Source organism: Canis lupus, chromosome 1 (assembly GCF_011100685.1).
Source record: "Canis lupus familiaris isolate Mischka breed German Shepherd chromosome 1, alternate assembly UU_Cfam_GSD_1.0, whole genome shotgun sequence".
NCBI lineage: Eukaryota > Metazoa > Chordata > Mammalia > Carnivora > Canidae > Canis > Canis lupus.
Genome location: NC_049222.1, coordinates 75,574,230 through 75,583,234, shown reverse-complemented (window position 1 = coordinate 75,583,234; position 9,005 = coordinate 75,574,230).

Below are 9,005 nucleotides of genomic sequence, written 5' to 3'. Positions count from 1 at the left end.
CTTATCATTTCCATTCTCAAGGAAATTGAGACTTAGTGAGATTGAGTTGCCAAAGGTCATGCCTTGTAAATGATGTGTTTGGGATCAAAATCAGACATCAGGATCCAGAGTCCATTCTTAACCCCAAGGCTCTGTGTCTACTAGGTGAAGAAGAAAGAATTTTCGTTCTTTCTTTCTTTCCTTTCTTAAAGGTTTATTTATTTATTTTATGGGTCAGGGCAGAGGGACAGGCAGAGAGAGAATCCTAAGCAGACTCCCCACTGAGTGTGGAACCTGGCACAGGGCTCCATCTCATGACCCTGAGGTCATGACCTGAGCCAAAATCAAGAGTCAGAAGGTTAACCTACTGAGCCACCCAGGCTCCTCTAGTGGAGGAACTTTCTAACAGATAAAACTGGCTACTCTCTGGGGCAGAAAAATATACTCTTCTTTCTTCTAAATTCTTGGGTGGTCCAATAATTCAATTGACATAAAACAGATAAACAAGAGAAACATAATATCGTACAGTGGGAACTGCATAAAAATATGAGACTCAAAGAAGTCACTAAAGCAGGAAGCTTTTATGACAATATATTTGTTGTATTTACTGTGATGAATCAACAAGACAAAGAGGTTTGAGCTTGGGGTAGTAAATTGGTGAAGAAGTAACAAGATTTGTTTATACAGCCTTCTTAACTCTGCATTTGCTATGTCTGGTGATAAGGATGTCTTCTACTCTCCTGGGACAGGTACCTTTCACCCGGCAAATTTAGTTCTTGCTTTCAGTGAGACAAAGGATGATCAGGGCATCCTTCTTGTACTGGCTGTATCTCAAGCACCTTTCATTCAAAATAATCAGTATGTCAAAGTGGCATATTTTGGGGTGGCCTATTCGGTTCCTCTTTACTGCCAAGAAGAGGACTGGACTCCTGTAAGTAGAAAGTCTGAATGGAATTGAAAGGGTTCTTTTACTGGGTGTAAAGTCTGTATAAAACTGAGGGACTTCCTAAACTCAGCTTCTGTAATCTGTGCCATGGGAGCTAAACACAGAAATACAGTTGATCCCATTTCCTACAGATGTGCAAATTCACCTACTTTCTAAGATTTATTTGTAACCCCCAAGTCACTGCATATAGTGCCTTAGCAGTCGTTTGCGGACATGTGCAGATTGGAGCAAAGTTTGAGTCACATGTTTCCAGCTGAGGTCAGACAAGGCGACACACTACCTTCTTGTTTCAGCCCTTGTACTGTAAATAAGTGTCCTCTTCCCAATGTAGCTTGTGCTACATTTTTTTGCATTTTCATGCCTTTTGGTGGTGATTCCACTATTTAACATAACCAGTCCTCAAGTGTGGTGTTGAAGTACTGTTTAGTGTTCCCTGTGATAAGGACGGCTGGCACGTATCTTACAAGGAGAATACAAGCTTAGATAAGCTGTGTTCTGGCCTGAGTTCCAGTGCCCTTGGCTGTGAGTGCAGTGCTAATGGATCAGCAATATACATCCAATAGGGATCTTTAAACAGAAACACAGACAAAAGGAAGGCGTGCATTGATCTGTTGACAAAAATGTGACAGAGGTTGACCAGAACTGAACTATGCATTTTCCGTAGAAACGGTGATTTTGTGCTTGCTAATTCAGTGTTTACAATGAATTTCTAACAGAACTGTATGAATGACAAGAATTGACTGTATTCAGCCTAAAGCTCAAAAAAATATTCATTTTTCAGGGAGGGAGGCTTACAAAATGTATTGCACCATAGGGGAAGTATGCTGATAAATGTGGTACAGCTTTGTGAGTATAGTAAGTATGCAGGATTAACTTCACTTTGTTAACACTAGATCACTTAGAAAATACTTCTTTCTAGGACATCAGGAAAATTTGATTTTAATTGACCCCCGAGAGCACAATTTCCCTCATTATGAATTTTCTTTTGATCATGCTTAGGAAAATTCTACAGATGATGGAACTGCAATCTCAATATCCTCTTTGTCTTGGAAGTGCATATAGATTCCTGGTGGGCTTCATTCATTCCCAGTATTAAAAAGATCTTATTTTAAACTCAATCATGTAGAGGATACAAATGGGTTGTAAAGACCTTTGGGAGATATTGGATATAAAGGACCAAATTGGGAAGAAAACCAAGTAGGCTGGTCCGAGGAGCCTAGGGTTGATTTCTTTGTCCTATATTCCTTGGGTTAGCCTGAAACTTTAAGAAAAAAACCCTTCTCTCCACTTTTCCTCTTCCAGTGTCTTTTAGACCACTCTGCTGGTCATGTTCTCCTTCCTTTCTGGTTATATAAGTATTGATTCATGGCCTTTTTGAAAAATCCTCCTTGATTTATTTATTTATTTATTTATTTATTTATTTATTTATTTATGCATTCATTCATTCATTCATTCATTTATTCATTTATTTATTATTTTTTTAACCAAAATTCTGAGGTTCAGGCTTTAGTAAGAGATGATATCATGGGCCTGGGGGTAAGAAGGAAGTTCTCTCCTGTGTCCCCTCCATCTTTTGCCAATGCCGCTCTGGACTTATTGCTGATTCCAGCAAAAGGCCTTCCTAGGGATGGTGTCACCTTTGGATCTCGGCCCTGACTGGGTCTCACACAGAGCAGCAGATCCATATTTCTCAGGGCCTCTTGTTTTTCCCAGCCAGGGGGAGCCAGGATTCTCAGAGTCTGGAGTGGGAGAGCCTGTTAAATTTCAAGGACAAAAATCATATGACAGGAAATGACTGTGAGTTCTGTGAAGATTGCCTCTCGGGCTATAACTGTATCACCATGACTATCACATTAGTAGAAGTATTGAGTAGACATATTGCTTTCGTTGGTCTTCCAGTCTTTGCAGCGTGTCCTCTTGAGAGAGAAATGGTCTTTCCCTTAGAAAGGATCACTTGAAGCTGGTGTTAAAGGGTTGCACACGGGATCTAAATAACTGGAGAGGCTGGCTATCCGTGCTTCACATTTGTAACTGCCATGGCATTAAATTAAATAAATAATGAATAATACATAGTTAGCAATACTTTTAATACAGAAAGAAAAAAAGGGTGAAGCTTCAAGGCATCATGACTTCAAACCAAGCAGCCAATTTACCAAATGATCAAAAAACTCCAATACCCCCACCCCCCGCCAAAAGAAAACTCCAAACCCAAAACACTCAAGCGAGATGGTTGTGTGTATATATAGGAGAGTGGACTGGTGATTGGGAGGGAGGCTAGAGTCTAATTATTCTGCCCAGACACATACATATGGGAAGAGTGATGCTCCTCTCTCTTCCCACCTCTGTGTCCCACAACTGTCTTATGAGAAGGGAGGAAAGTCACAGCTTCAAGATCAAATGGATGATAGGATAGAGCTTAAAATCCATCCCCCCTGGAGGCCCCACTGAGAACACATGAGTCCTTCCAGGGGATGAAGAAACATGAGCTGTCACAATGGTTTGGGGCTCTCCAAAGGGTCACAGTACACAGACAGATACACATATATGGATTGTACAAAAGCTTCACAGGAAGGGGATGATCAGGGGGAAAAATGTCAAAAAATTTTCCTAAGAGGCACAATAAAAAAAAGATTGAGAAGCACTGTGACAATCACATTTCTCGCCAGCACTTTTTCATCCATGGAAACATTATTTCAAACGTCTTGTGTGAAATCATGAACCCTCTGGTGCAGATTTGGCTCCCTCTGGAGTGTTATAATTTTCCTACAAATAGATAGAAACCAGGCATCAAGATTTGATTTAATTCTTTAATGAGGGAACCAGCAGGGAGGCCAAAGTGCTGGCTCAGAGCATTTGAGAGGGAGGGATTTGTGGTCCTTGGGGAAATGGGTGCTCAATAAGGCCAGGTTAGATACAGGACTTTAACTTTCTGTGGCCTGGGGGAATGGCAACAGCTTTGGGGCTCACTTTTCTACTAGGTCATAAAGTCAGAACAACTTATCAATTTCTGCAGGTTAACTTCTAACCTGACAGAGCTAACAACTGCCTGCAGTCTTACTGCCGATTGTTAGCCAAGTATGTGGTGACAGTCCCTGGGGGTGTCAGGTGAGGGTCAGGCAGGCTCACTGGGAAATGCTCCAGCATGACATAAAATGTGAAGCAATTATCCCTCTACCTTTTACAAGCTTGGTGCATGGATTTATGATTGCTACTCCTCTGATTATCACTAACTGAACACCTCTGCTTTGTGGAGTCCTGATTTGGGGTCTTCAAATGATGACCAGCCTTCCTAGATGAAGAATAATCTTGATTTACACATATCTATACCCCTCAGACTAATGCTTAGCATGTGCTAGGCATCGTTCTAAGCGTTTTGCAAGTATAATTTACTTAACTTGTATAACAGTGCTATGAGGTATGCATATTAGAGATTCCAGAGGAATAGAACCAAAAGAATATGTATATATAGAAAAAAGAGGTTTATTATAAGGAATTGGTTTGTGATTATGGAAGCTGACATGTTCAGATCTGCGGCTGGGGAGGGGCGGGAGGGCGGTGTGGGGTCAGGCACAGCTGTGCAGGAAGTGGCCTTCCAGCTGCAGCCCGACCTGGGAACCAATGCTGCGAGGCTCTGGCTGGGTTCTGATTTACAGATGATGCAAATGTGCTTGTGCTGATTCCTGTGTATTTAATGCTTCGTTTCATGAGGATGGAGAGTTTGCGGGGACATTGCATCAGAGACGCCCTGTCATCTAGCCTCCTCGTTATGTGGATGGGGACCTGAGGCTTAGAGAGAGTAGACGGTGACTTGGGATTTCAGAGCCAGGTAGCTGCTGAGTGAAATGAGAACCCAGAGGCCTCCCATCTCGGGTAGGGGTGCTCCCAGCCACTACCCCAAGGGAGGGTGTGTGGTGGAGTGGTGACAGGTGAGGGGCGGTGGGCAAGCCATTGCACTCTCTGCATTGCAGTTTCCTCATGTTAAAAAAGTGTTGTGCTAGGGTTCCGTCCCTCAGATACCAGATTCCACCATTCCAGAGTCCTTTCTATAGGTTTTCTGGCCTTTTCACTTTCCGTTTTTGTAAAGAACACTTAGTTGATCAATTCCTTAAAACAACTGCCAGCTAACCTTACATGTAATTGTTCATCATTAAAAAAATGATAAAATTGTTGGGCGATTTCAAAATGATTATTATTATTTAATAAGCCAAAAAGTTAAACTTGCCATGTACCCAGTTAAATATGAAGCTATCAATCAAGGAAAAAACAAGTAATATTTGGGTTCCTTTCTCATGAAATGTAAATGCAAAGATTTTGTCTGATAATCTTCATGTTAGTGTGTTAAGAGCTGCTTGAAGCGTGGCTCATAGAGTCTGTGCATGTCGGAGACTTTCAAACCGTTTCAAATTCCAGGCAGTCCTCGGGGTCTCTTATTTTGCTTTACCTCGTGTTTTACGGCATTACAGATTCATGATTATACGCTGCATTCTTTTGTAACTGTCTAACTGTAGGATCTCTAGAAGAGATTCTGTTAGTTCCCGTGGCCATCCATTTCAGGATTATAACCTGGCCCGTAGAAGGTCCTTTTTGGGGTCTGTTAAGCCTAAATTTCTCACAGTGCAGGACCATGTGGGCTGTCAGAGCAGCTGAAGCTAAATAATTCAGTCTGGTTCACCCCATGGGCTGGTGTTCAGGGCTGCTCGAGACCACAGAGGGTCCTCTGAATTGCAGCATTTAGCAGCAGGCCCTGGGTGCTGTGGAATCAGCCCAGATTTCTGAGAAGTGCTGGGAGGAACAGAGCTGGGCCCTTGAACACAGGTCCCTTAGGCAAGGCCAGGGAGCAGTCAGGATGAGAGAGCAGGCTCAGGCTCATGACAAGGTACAGATCCCCAACTAAGCCTCCAGGTGGATGTACCCGAGCCTGGGAAGCCAGCGCTGTGTGATCTCATGAAGGCCCATTCCTCCTGTTTTCTCACCTGTAAAATGAGGTTGGACTAGGGAGTTTCTAAGGCTTCCACGAAAGGTGGCTTGAGTTGATTTTTTTTGTGTGTGTGTGTGTGGGAAGGAATGGCCAGTTGGTTGAAATCATGTCTCTGATTTATTATCTACTGTTTTTCTTGCTGTATTTGTGAGAGGTGGGATTTTATCAATCGCAAGAGACGGGGACTGTGCATGAGCTACAGCAGGTGAGAAAATCCAAGCTGCAGATGGGGAGTATGTTTATCCGTGGTGTCTGCCCGCACCCCAGGGCTGCAGCAGAACAGGACGGGAACGCGCCCCCCTAGGTGTAGACCACGGGAGCACCTGTGTGCTTAGAGCGCCGCCCGCTGGCTACACAGGGAACGCTCGCTACATTCACGCCTTCGGGGCCAAGGGTGGGGAGACCGACGTTCCCTTGGGGAGCCTGGGGGCCCTCCGAGTTCTGTCCGTCGAGTGCATTTCCAGTGGTATAAATAGAATAGTTTTAAGGAGAAGAGAAGGGCAAGGCGCCCCACCCGGCCGCCTGGGTCCCCGTGGGTGCGCAAGGTGCGGGGCCGGGCCGAGCGCCTGTGATGACCCGGAGCGGCCACGTGGTGGCAGTGTTTCGCTGCGGTCGGCCCGGCCACCCGCCCCCTCCTTAAGGAGCTCCCCACTGCGGATTTCTGGGCTCCTCCCTCTAGGCTTTTCTGGGCCTCAAGTGAAGATGCAAAATAGTGTCCTGAGTGGAAAATGATGGCTGTGACAGATATCCCGTGGCTCCTCCCTGTCTTCTATCAGAACATCTCCCAGCTAAAAGCCCTGTAGCAGCTGGCAGAGTCAGGGTTGCAGAGAGGAGTTCAAGGGGAAGTTGGGCTGATTTGTGCCTAAGGGCAGGTTAGGCAAGAGCCCTGTTCCATCAGCCAGGCCAGGGACCAGGGGGCCAGTGGTCCAGGGTCCAGGGGCGGTGTGAGCCCCCCAGAACCTACGGAAGTGACTGACTTTCATGAAGAACTCGGCTTTTTTCTTTTATCTGCCAGACAGAGCCCCAGGACCCATTCTTTCTGAGGGTCCAGAGGGCAGCATCTTCCACAGAGAGACTTGCAGAATGCAAGGCAGAAAAATGTGAGGGAAGTCCTCGGAAATGAGGACCTTGTCCCCCAAGTTCCTCTTTGGTGGATTGGGGTGTTGATTTGCTTTGGAGGTTCTGGGTCCCCCAGTTCAGGGCCATCTATGTATACATGTATTTGAAGACAATCATCTTGTCCCTCCTGCAGCATTTTTTCTCTACGACTAACCCAAGTTTTTTTTTTTTAAAGATATTTATTTATTTATTTATTTATTTATTTATTTATTTATGAGAGAGTAATAATGGGGGAAGGTGCAAAGGGAGAAGCAGAATCCCCACTGAGTCGGGAGCCCGATGTGGGGCCAAATCTCAGGGCACTAAGATCATGACCTGAGCTGAACTGAGACACCTACCCCACTGAGCCATCCAGGCATCCTAGTTTTTTTTTTTTTGTTTTTAAGTGTCCCTCATATGATATGTTTTCAAGATTCCCCACTCATTCTTTTGCCCATTCCTCTCTGGGTTCACAACACATGACTCACATTATACTCCAGATGTATGTGACATTCTATACATGGAGCCCTAAAGCTACTCCACCACTTTGTCCTTATTCTGGACACTCTACCAAAAAGGCCATCTGCCTCTGCATGAGTGTTCTGATGGTGTCTAATGTTGCAAATACAGGCCTTCCTTGCTGCCAACTAAAATGTGCAAGTCCTTTCTTTAGAGAATAATGTGAGGGCAGGCCTTCTTTATCTTGAAATTGTACATGTGATTTTTTCAGCTTATATGCCGTAATTTCTATGAATTATAGTTCCTTCTGTTGGTTCCAGTTTTCTAAATTGAGTTCTTTTTTTGTTTTGTTTTTTTTTTTTGCATTTTGATGCAAGTCATCAATGAATCTACTATTTTCCCTACCTTGATGTTGTTGGCTAATTTGAGAAGGGGATCTTCTAGGTCTTTCCTCAAGCTGCTGGTAAATATATTACACAGTAGAGGAATTGAGAAACAGCCATGTGACACATTATAAGAGATCCTTCCCTTCCTCCAGTTCGTTTAACATTCAACTCAACAAATAATTGTTAAGCTGTACATTCATCATTCTAAATACTTAGGATACAGGAATGGGCAAAACAAACAAAAATTCCATCTTTATAAAGCTTGTATTTTAGTGGGTGTCTTTTTGGCTGGTAAGTCCTGCCAGCATAATATATATGTTTTTGTATTCATTTAATTCAGCTCATGGTTATTCATGATAATAATTTGTTGAGTTCATATGTGTTGAGACTTGTTTTTGGTCTTCAGGCACATTGTAGGTGGCAGCTTGTATAGAACATGTAAGCTTAAGTGTCCACTCACTAGATTGGCAAAAAGCTTATTATAACACTCTTCTGGGTCCCCTGTTCTTTCTGGATCATTCATGAAGCTTTTGAAAGTTTTGCAGTCTAATAGGCAATTTCTCCAGACTTCCATTTTCAGGTGGGGAAAAATCAAGTTGATCAGCCCTTCGTAGTGGCTGTTTCTTGCCACTTGGGGGCGCTGCTGAACTGATTGTCCTTGTGTCTCATCCCATTACCCTCCCTGCCCTAACCCCTTTATCAATTGACCATATGGTACCTGCTCCACCCAGTACTAGCTGGTGCCTTTCAAAGGAAGGCGATGTTACTTCCTCTGAGCCTCCCTCAGTTCAGAGTGCTCTTCAGTGGATTCTCTGGAGCAGTCCTCAGTTCTTGATCATTGTCCTCTGGGGCTGGTACTCAATGGGTAGCTCAGGGGACCTCCTCCCAGGATCTGAAACCCTGCCTTTCTTTAGTTTTGAGAATATTTTGAGTGCAAAGGTAGAGACTGAGACCAAGGTTGAGATATTTTTCTTTTGCAATCCTCAAAATCTAAAAAAATGTATTCCATTCTCTTCTTGAGATAATCTTAGTTGATTCAAGCCTTCTCAATTCTTTTTCATCGAAGGTGAAAATATTTGTATTATTTCCTCAGGAAGGGGAGAGGTGATGAGGTGTCACTTAGAGGATGCTGCTTGACCCCTGACTGCTCTCCATGCAT